A 10,316-nucleotide genomic window follows, 5' to 3' on the forward strand; every position below is an offset into this window, starting at 1 on the left:
ATATAATCCATTAATTGTTCCAGTATAAGTATTATTGTGCAATGATGATGCTTCCACCTTCTCTGAATATATAGAATTGGGTTTGGTATGTTGCCTATGAAGTGTGGTGTTTATGCCATACTCATTGAGTAGTGTGCCCCCAATCCTAACTTGATATGGAAAAAAAGCTATCTGAGCACTCTTTTAGTCTTTTACAGTTTGTGTCAATCCATTGTTCCAATATTGAATGGCAGTAAGTTATGAAATGTTTTGAACTATTCTGTTTTTATGTCTTCACTTATCAGGAAGAAGAATAGACTAATAGAGATTAGAGACATAGAGTACTCTATATTATATAAATCATATATTACTTTTGGAGTTTTGGATTTCTGGTTTTCTTTTGCTCAATGGCTGAAACATGAAAGCTGAATGCTGATGTGCTGATTGGAGAATGATGTTGCTGCATGCTTGCCTGCTTGGAGATTGGAGAATGATGCTGATTGCTGAATTGTTGTCTTGTTGATTGTTATATTTTGCTATGAAGAATTGAACTTCTCATTAAAAGTTTTAAAGTTGTAAGCTAATATGTAAATTTGTATGTTTTGAAGTTTCAGTTCTAGCTTCTAAGTTCTAAGTTCTAACTTGTAATTTTGTAAATTTGATTTTATGTTTAAAGTTTTATAAGTTTACTTATGTTATTTTTGCTGTTAAGTAGTTACTAATTACTAGTTAGGGGCTAGTACTTAAGTAGTTAATTAGTTAAGTGTTCCATGAAATGATTATTTGATTTGTACATTGTCATAAAACCGAAATACCAACCGGATATCCGACCGAACCGTTCCTACCCGAACATACAAATAACCGAACAAATAAGTCAACAAAATAAATCGGATAGGGTAGTCAACATTGAAATCTGAAATCCGATCAGAGGACTAGTTCCGCCATCCGAACCGTCCGACCCGTCCGACTGCACACCCCTAGTTGAAGGTGAATGATTCTCAGAAAACAACCATCTACTCTACCTAGAAACCAACTAACACTGACCAAAGAACCCAACAGTTTTCCAGACCTTATAACCCCAGAAACCCTAAACCTTCTAAGCCTTAAACTAACCAACCCTTACCCAAACACTCAGCCTCAAATACCCTCCAGTCCAGTGCTAGAACCCCTGGAATCAACATATTCAGAGACCAGCTTAGGGAACTAAACAGGTGTTTTAGGTGTTTTGAACCATGAAACCCTGGGCACAAATGCAAGAGTTCAACCTTCAACATAATAGAAGGAACTGACTTCCAGGAAAATGAAGAGGAATTCAGTGGGGACCAAAATGAGGAGTCTGAATCCCTAGTAACTCCAGAAACAGAAGAGGTAGTGGTGATCTTGAATGCTGTAATTGGAGGGGAAGGTATAATCACTATTAAGCTAATGGGGATTATCAGCAAACAACTAGTCACTATATTGGTGGATAGTGGTAGCACACATAGTTTTCTAGACCCCAAGGTGCTTGATCAGTTAAGGATTACCCCTGAAAAGGCTAAAACTCTTATGGTTACAGTGGCAAATGGGAAAAAGATGGCTTGTGATTCAGTTTGCAGAGGATTGAAGTGGCAGGTCCAGAATGAGGTATTTGAGAAAGATCTGAGGATCCTTAAATTGGGAGGGTGTGACATGGTTTTAGGGATGGACTGGATTGACTCCTATGCCCTAATTCAACTCCATACTAGACATGTAACAACCCAAAATTTTATTTTATAAATCCGGTATTAAGAAATTTCAAAATAGTCATTTTCACTCCATTAAAATTTTTTGCGAACAATCGGTGTTGGAATAAAATATTTTCGTCACATTTTAAATTAATTCGACACCAAAAATGGATTCTATTAGAAAATTTCTAAGTTTTCGGGTACTTCGCGTTCCAAGATTTAAATCGAGAAATTTATCTGAGTGAGACCGGGAGAATTCAAAAAGAATTTAAACAAGGGTTCATCTAAATAACTTTTTGAGAAAATTCATTTTCAACCCCAAAGTATTCAAAGTTAGCATTTCTAACCTTAGGACCATGGAGTATGGTGAACCACTAGCCTCCACCTTTGTCTGATGCTTTAATTGAGAGCCAATAAGATTGTTCCTTTCATCAACCAATCATAAGAAGATCTTCTAGGGTTTTGGACCCTATAAAACTCACCTCTTCCATCCTTAATTTCCTGATCTTCCCTACCTAGCAGCTCAGCAAGAAACCAAAGGAAAACACAGTAAGTGTTCCTAGGCCAATCTCATCAATTCTTTTTCCTTTAAGGTTTTCATCCTCATTTGCTTCAATCTCTGAGTTTGGTTAGGTTTGGCTTGTGTTGTTGTTAGTGGTGTCTAGATGGTGATTGGTTTGGTGTTGAGTAGAATGGAGGTTGAGGTTCACACAAGGATGAAGAACAAGAAGAAGATGCAACAAGAGGTATAACCCCATGGATTCCTCTTTAAAATTTGGCTCTGTGAAGCCTTCGTATTGAGTAGAAATGAGTAGAAGCTATGAGATTTTGTTGTGTTTATGCTTAGAAGTGATTTAGTATTTGTTTGTGAGTTGTTGAGATTGTTTTGGACTTGTTTGGATTGGATTTTGCAGATGAAAAACCTTCTGGTGCACAACACAGTGTGCACCAGATCAGATTAACGGCCCTAGCCGCGGCCCATCAGGAGGGCCGCCGGCTAGACCCGTGCTTGCATGGGACTAGGGTACGACCCTAGAGGAGGGCCGCCGCCTAGTCCCGGTGAAGTAACGGGGTACAAGGGGCGGACCATGAGGAGTTCCACCCCAGGTCCCTGACTTTGATTCTGAGAAGAATCTGTGCAGTGGCCGGGCCCTTGTGGCTCAGCTACGTGTCGTTTTGGGCCGAGTGTTACAGGCCCTTGCGGCTCGGCTCTTCGGGACCGTCTCGACGCACGTTTTGGCTTTGACTTCGTTGAATTTGGATCTAAAATGAGTATGCTATGAAGGAAATTGTGAAGAAATACTACACAGTATATATTTTGCTATGCACTGCATATGAGGAATTGTTATCTTTGTGATCTGTTTGATGATTTTATTAAGTATAGAAGCATGATCATTTGAGAATGTGATTCACTATTATAGCATGATTAAATTGTATTATTTGATCCAAGAGAATAGAAGTATATTTGTTGAAGTGAAATGTAAAGAAGTTGCCTATTTGCAAATCGAGCATGGCATTATATTTTGAACACTTCATGTTATTTCATACATGATTTATAAGCATGTTATAGAGCATTTTGACATTTCACATGTGTCATATTTCAAAAATGCATAAGGGGCCAACGTGAGCCCAAGAATACTTTCAAAAACCATAAGCATGTGGTACACCATTCTTTGATGCATTGAGAAGTAGTAGAGTTGTTTGCATGCATGAGATTGATGCATGAGCGATATATCTATGTATTATCTATATTGGTGAGGTTTTGGAGGATACCGTTTGGACTATGTCCTCTCGGGAGATATTTATGGACATTGCGGTCCCAGTATATGTAATGCGGCGTATTCCCACGTTACGAGGTTGGAAACTACCCGCCAGGCTTGGAATCCTGGTTAGGGGGTGTGCACACTAATAGTTCGATACCTAATTCCACAGAGTTTGAACTACGAGATTGGTTACGTAGACGGTAGGAGATATTGGGTCAGATTTATGCCGTTCCCAATGGGGTAATTCACGCTTTGGTGAAACCCTAAGCCGTCTACGAGTATAGAGAAAGAAGAGATTCAATAGAGACTCAAGAGAAAGAAAGAGAGTCAAAAGAGACTCAAGAGAAAGAAAGAGAGTCAAAAGAGACTCAAGAGAAAGAAAGAGAGTCAAGAAAGTAAGAAAGAGACCTCCACAGAAAGTACTCTATTTTCATAAAGAGTGTATGCGTATTTATATATATATATATAGTTGCACGAGATTTCATATTAGTATGTTTATATTATTGCACGAGATTGCATATGAGTATGAGTATATTATTGCACAAGATTGCATATGAGTATGAGTATATTATTGCACGAGATTGCATATGAGTATGTATATAGTATTGCATGAGATTGCATAAGAGTATGATTATAGTATTGCACGAGATTGCATATGAGTATGTATATAGTATTGCATGAGATTGCATAAGAGTATGATTCTAGTATTGCACGAGGTTGCATATGAGTATGTATATAGTATTGCATGAGATTGCATAAGAAGTATGATTATAGTATTGCATGAGATTGCATATGAGTATGTATATAGTATTGCATGAGATTGCATAAGAAGTATGATTATAGCATTACACGAGATTGCATATGAGTAAGATTATTGAATTTCACAAGATTGCCTATTTGAATGATGTATATATAGTATGGCACGAGATTGCATATGAGTATGACCTATTGTATTGCACGAGATTGCATATGAGAATGATTATAGTATTGCATGAGATTGCATATGAATATGTTTATAGCTTTGCACAAGATTGCATATGAGAATGATTATAGTATTGCATGAGATTGCATATGAATATATTTATAGCTTTGCACAAGAGTGCATATGAGAATGATTATAGTATTGCATGAGATTGCATATGAATATGTTTATAGCTTTGCACGAGATTGCATATGAGAGTGATGTATAGTATTGCACGAGATTGCATGTGAGCAGAGTATCGTATGAGATTTTATAATGAGAAGGTTGACTTAAGATTTTCCATCGAGCATGATTATTTTGTTGTACTAGAAGCTCTAAATATCAAGTTTTGTGATGAGAATGTGAAAGCATGAGAATACCTGTTATATGGTTTATTAGCATGATCCTATCTGTAAGCATGAATTGCTTGTTAAGTTATTTGAGAAGTTTATATGCTGATGAATTTAAGTGAACAGTCTTATATATATATATATATATATATATATATATATATATAGTATGCCAGCTGATATAATAGGGTGCAAGCATCTAGAAAGTATGTGTTAGATCTAAAGATGATTTGAGATGAGTTCATTGTTTACAAGAGAAACCAAATGTTTTCAAAGTATATGCTATAAAGCTTTACAGGGTTGAGTGTGGTTATACTTAGCTTCGTGTTAACGGGTGTTTTCCTATCTGTCTATGTGTTTCTTGCAAAACCCTTTTCAGGTGGACCCAACATGAGAAGAAGTCGAGTTAGATTAGTCTCGTAGTTAGAGATATCTAAACTCTAGTTTTATTGATGATTATGTTATGGATTTTAGACTTATCGACTTTATGGTTTTGAGGATGTTGTAGACTATTGGGGTGATGTTTTTCCCCCTTATGTTTTCAGTATTCTATATGGATGCAAGATATTTACTTTATTTTTAGTTTTACCCCTTAGCCTGTGCAATCATCACGGAGTAGTGGTTGTGGCGGTGACACTCCCACTAGTTATCTTTTTAGTCATTAATTTCCGCTGCTTAGTTTATGTTAATGAATGTTTAGAGTTGTGATTAAGAGTTAAGAAAAGTGGGGTGTTACAAACCCCCAGGAATATCATTCCATAAGGATGGAAAAAGAGTGCTGTTAAAGGGGTTGACCAAAGGTATTATACTGCAACAAACTACTAAGAAGGAAGTTAGGAGATGGAAAATGAAGGAGTGCAAGGGTACCTATTACAAGGCATGGTTCAAGGCAGCAACCCCTCAAGTGAGACAGAAACAAAACACCTTGAGTTGACTGCTATTCTACATGAATTCCAAGAGTTTTTTGGGGATCCTAAGACACTGCCACCTAGGAGGCCCTTTGACCATGAGATCCCATTGGTACCAGGAGCTAAACCAATTAATTCCAAGCCCTACAGGTATTCATTCTTACAGAAGAATACCATAGAAAAATGGTGGAGGAAATGTTGTCAGCTGGAATCATTTCCCACAGCACTTCCCCCTTTGCCTCACCAGTTCTACTAGTCCCTAAAAAGGATAACTCATGGAGGTTCTGTATAGATTATAGAGCATTGAATGGTATAACAGTTAAAAATAAATTTCCAATTCCACTGGTTGAGGATCTGTTTTCAGAATTAGCCAATGCCAAGATATTCACTAAGTTGGACTTGAGAGCTGGCTATCATCAAGTTAGGATGAAGGAGGGGGAAGAATATAAAACAGCCTTTAGGACACACCAATGATTATATGAATTCACGGTGATGCCCTTTGGCTTGACCAATGCTCCAGCTATATTCCAATCCCTTTTGAACCATGTATTTAGGACCCTGATAGGAAAACTGTGCTTGTTTTCTTTGATGACATACTAATATACAACCCTTCCATAAACAGTCACTGAGAGCATTTAAGGGAAGTTCTGGAAATCATGAAGGGAAACCAGCTGTTAGCCAAACTTAGTAAATGTTCTTTTGCTAAGAGGGAGGTTGAATACCTTGGTCATATCATCTTTGAAAGAGGATTACAAACTGATCCAGCTAAATTGATTGCTGTGGCAGCCTGGCCTAAACCAACCAGTATTAAGGAATTGAGGGGATTTCTAGGCCTCACTGGCTACTACAGGAGGTTCATTCAGTCCTATAGAGTCATAAGTAGACCACTTACAAATATGTTGAAGAAGGATGCATTTTAGTGGAGTGTGGATTCTGAAGTTGCTTTTGAAAAACTGAAACAGTCCTTGTGTAATGCCCTAGTACTGGCATTGACTGACTTTGACAAGGATTTTATTGTAGAGGCTGATGCCTGCTACAAGGGCATGGGAGCAGTTCTAATGCAAGAAGGGAGGCCAGTGGCCTATTTCAGCAAGGGGTTTGGGGCCAAACATTTGGGATTATCCATCTATGAAAAAGAATACATTTCCATTATTAATGCAGTGGACAAGTATAGGTCCTATTTGGTAGGTAGACCATTCACCATTAGAACTGACTACCAAAGCCTAAAATTTTTGCTGGAACAGAAAATAACCACGGCTATGCAACAAAAGGGTCTCACCAAATTACTGGGGTTGAGTTATGTGATTGAGTATAAGAAAGGGAAAGAGAATTGTGTAGCTGATGCCTTATCTAGGAGAGGTGCTAGGGAACAAGCTGAATTATTAGCTATTTCATCTGTTAGACCACTTTGGATTGAGGAAATCCTTAAAAGTTATGAAGGGGATGAGCTAGCTGCCAAGGTATTAACTAAGCAGTTGATTATACCATAGGCAACCTCATTATTTACTGTAAATGATGGATTGATCAGGTACAAAGGGAAGCTGTATGTGGGGCAGAAAGGAGACCTAAGGGGCAAGCTCTTGATGCAGTTACACAACCCTCCCATAGGGTTCATTCAGGGCAACATATAACATACCACAGACTCAAACAACTCTTCTACTGGAAGGGAATGAAAAGTGAAGTGATAGCAACAGTTAGGGCTTGTGATGTTTGCCATAAGTGTAAGGAGGAAAATGTGGCATATCCAGGGTTACTACAGCCCCTTAAAATCCCAGAGCAGGCTTGACAAAGCATATCAATGGATTTGAAGGTCTGCCCATGTCTCATGGAAATGAGGTAATTGTGGTAGTGGTAGACAGATTCACCAAATACAGTCACTTCCTAGCCCTATCACATCCCTACACTGTTGAGAAGGTAGCTGAGGTCTTCATGGAGCATGTCTATAAACTCCATGGCATCCCTCAAGGTATTGTAAGTAATAGAGACAAAGTCTTTGTAAGCAAGTTTTGGCAGTCTTTATTCAAACAATTGCAGGTGAATCTGAGCATGTCATCAGCCTATCATCCCCAATCTAATGGTCAGACAGAGAGGGTTAATAGGTGCTTGGAGACCTATTTGAGGTGTATGGTCTTCCACAAGCCCAAGGCATGGAGTAAGTGGTTGCACCTAGCCGAGTATTGGTACAACACCAACTACCACACATCCCTCCAGTGTTCTCCCTTCCAAGCTCTCTATGGTTACTTGCCACCAGCCATAACTTTTGACAAGGTGACAGAAGCGGAAGGGAGTGAGTGGTTCAAAGAGAGAGCTACTATGGTGGCTATCCTTAAAGAGAATTTGCAAAAGGCTCAAGCAAGAATGAAACAGCAAGCTGACAAACACAGAAGTGAAAGAAGCTTTGAGGTAGGAGATTGGATCTACCTAAAAATACAACCCTATAAACAGGTATCAGTGGCCATTTAGATCCAACGTTAAGCTTACTGCAAGATTCTATGGACCATTCAAAGTCATAGCTAAGGTTGGAAAGGTAGCCTACAAACTGGAACTGCCTCCTGAAGGTTGCATGTCTTGGAACAAATGGTCATTTTAGGGTTCACCTCTATCTCCCTCTATGCAATCATGAATTCGAGGAATTTTCTCCCCTTCTCACGAAAGGGCATTTATTTGGGTTCATGAGTATGTTGAGTTGCTTTTTTACCTCGAAACGTAAAGTCAAGTACTCAGGGTGACACTGAGCCTCCCTACTATTGACTAGCATATCATCTACATATATCTCTATAATGTTGCCCAAGAAGTCCTTGAATACATCTACCATCATTTGGGTGGAGTGTGGCCTAAGCCCAAAGGCCATCACCTAGTAACACTAGACTCTATTTAGGGGCAAATTTTTACCATGGTCCATGTAGCAGTGTGGTCAATGCAGTAAGTATCATCCTAATTACACTTCAGTTTAATTTGATAATATTACTTTGTTTTTTTTTTTAGTTTCATTTTCCACACACTAGTTTCATTATAGCAATACCAAAGTATCATTTTAATTATACTACAGTTTCATTTTACTATATATATATATATATATATATATATATATATATATATATATATATATATATATATATATATATATATATATATATATATATAGGAAAAAGTTCAAATGCGGCGACACCCTCCAGTGCTGCGGTTTTCAGAATACACCAATAGTGTTAACAATATCCACCAATAGCGTAAGAGAAACACACAACAATGAAATGAAAAACTACACCAAAAAATACACAATACACCCAAAAAAAAATACACCATATACCTCCCTACCACTAATGGTGTATTTTCGAACACTGTCGGGGTACTTTTAGTCCTACCTAATGGTGTGTTGTTGGTGATGCATACCTATTTGTGTATGTTTTTGTAGTGCATTTTCTACCGTTGATGGTGTATATTTTGCTTAACTATTAGTGTATTCTGAAAATCGCCACACGACTGCACGGGAAGGGATCGCCACACCTGAACTCGACTATATACGACTATATATATATATATATATATATATATATATATATATATATATATATATATATATATATATATATATATAATTTCATGAGTTCTATTTTGTAGTTTCATTTTTCACACACACTTGTTTAATTATAATAATATTAAAGTATTATTTTAATTACACTCTAGATTCATTTGACAATATGTAATCATTTACCATATCTACAATTATTACGTTAACAATTATTAATCATACCATAATTATAGCCCGAATTATCAATTATACTTTTTAATATGATATAACTTGTATAACTATGAATTTTATAACATTACGCCCCGGTGAAGTTGAGTGGGCTGCTCAATGCCGATGCTCGGAGTCTACCTAGTCTCCGTGTTAGATAATGCTCTTCTTGAGTCTTTAGATTGATGTACCAAAAAAAAAAATAAATGAATTTTATAACATTTAAAAAAATTTTATGCTATGGAGTATATTTTTCTAAAATATATTTCAATATAACTATAATTTTAAGAGTTAATACTCTATTAGGTCATCGAATATAGTTATTTTTCTTGATTTAGTCCTAAACGACTTTTTGTGCTTAATTAGGTCCTTAATTTTGATGATTTTACTCAATTGAGTCCTCTGTTAAGATAGTTTGGTTATCTCACATCTATTAATACCAAATTCAATCATCGATTATAGTAGTTTTATCCAAGTTAGTCTTCGACTATAATGGTTTTACCTAATTTCGTTCTCAACTATAATGATTTTTCTCGATTTAGTTCTTGATTCTAATAGTCAAAGACTCAATTAGGTAAAATCATCAAAGTCGAAGACCTAATTAAATACAAAAAGTCGTTTAGGACTAAATCAAAAAATACTACTATAATCGAGGACTAAATTGAGTATTAACTCATAATTTTAACATTAAGTACTAATATATATATATATATATATATATATATATATATATATATATATATATATATATATATATACTAATAATAATGTAATAATTGGTTATAGTTCGTAGTTTTGGTCCAAATAACCCACGAATACGTGATGCTCACAGGCCAACATGCACTCACAGACCAACATGCATCCATCAATATAGTTTCTTTCTATTATTCCAAATTTTACAGTCTTTTTAATTTGT

The 10,316-nt window shown here is 36.6% G+C and overlaps 1 protein-coding gene across 3 annotated transcripts in view; it reads right to left on the bottom strand.

Annotated features, from left to right (window-relative positions):
* Positions 1-10,156: 10,156 nt before the first annotated feature.
* Positions 10,157-10,316, bottom strand: part of LOC109184813 — a 7,419-nt gene continuing 7,259 nt past the window's right edge. The window contains exon 6 of one of the 3 annotated variants that reach the window (XM_019334860.1): positions 10,157-10,301. The gene's annotated coding sequence lies outside the window, so the exon portion shown is untranslated. The other 2 variants (XM_019334859.1, XM_019334857.1) reach the window with 2 other exon arrangements.

Source organism: Ipomoea nil, unplaced genomic scaffold, assembly GCF_001879475.1.
Source record: "Ipomoea nil cultivar Tokyo-kokei standard unplaced genomic scaffold, Asagao_1.1 scaffold1286, whole genome shotgun sequence".
Classification (NCBI taxonomy): domain Eukaryota; kingdom Viridiplantae; phylum Streptophyta; class Magnoliopsida; order Solanales; family Convolvulaceae; genus Ipomoea; species Ipomoea nil.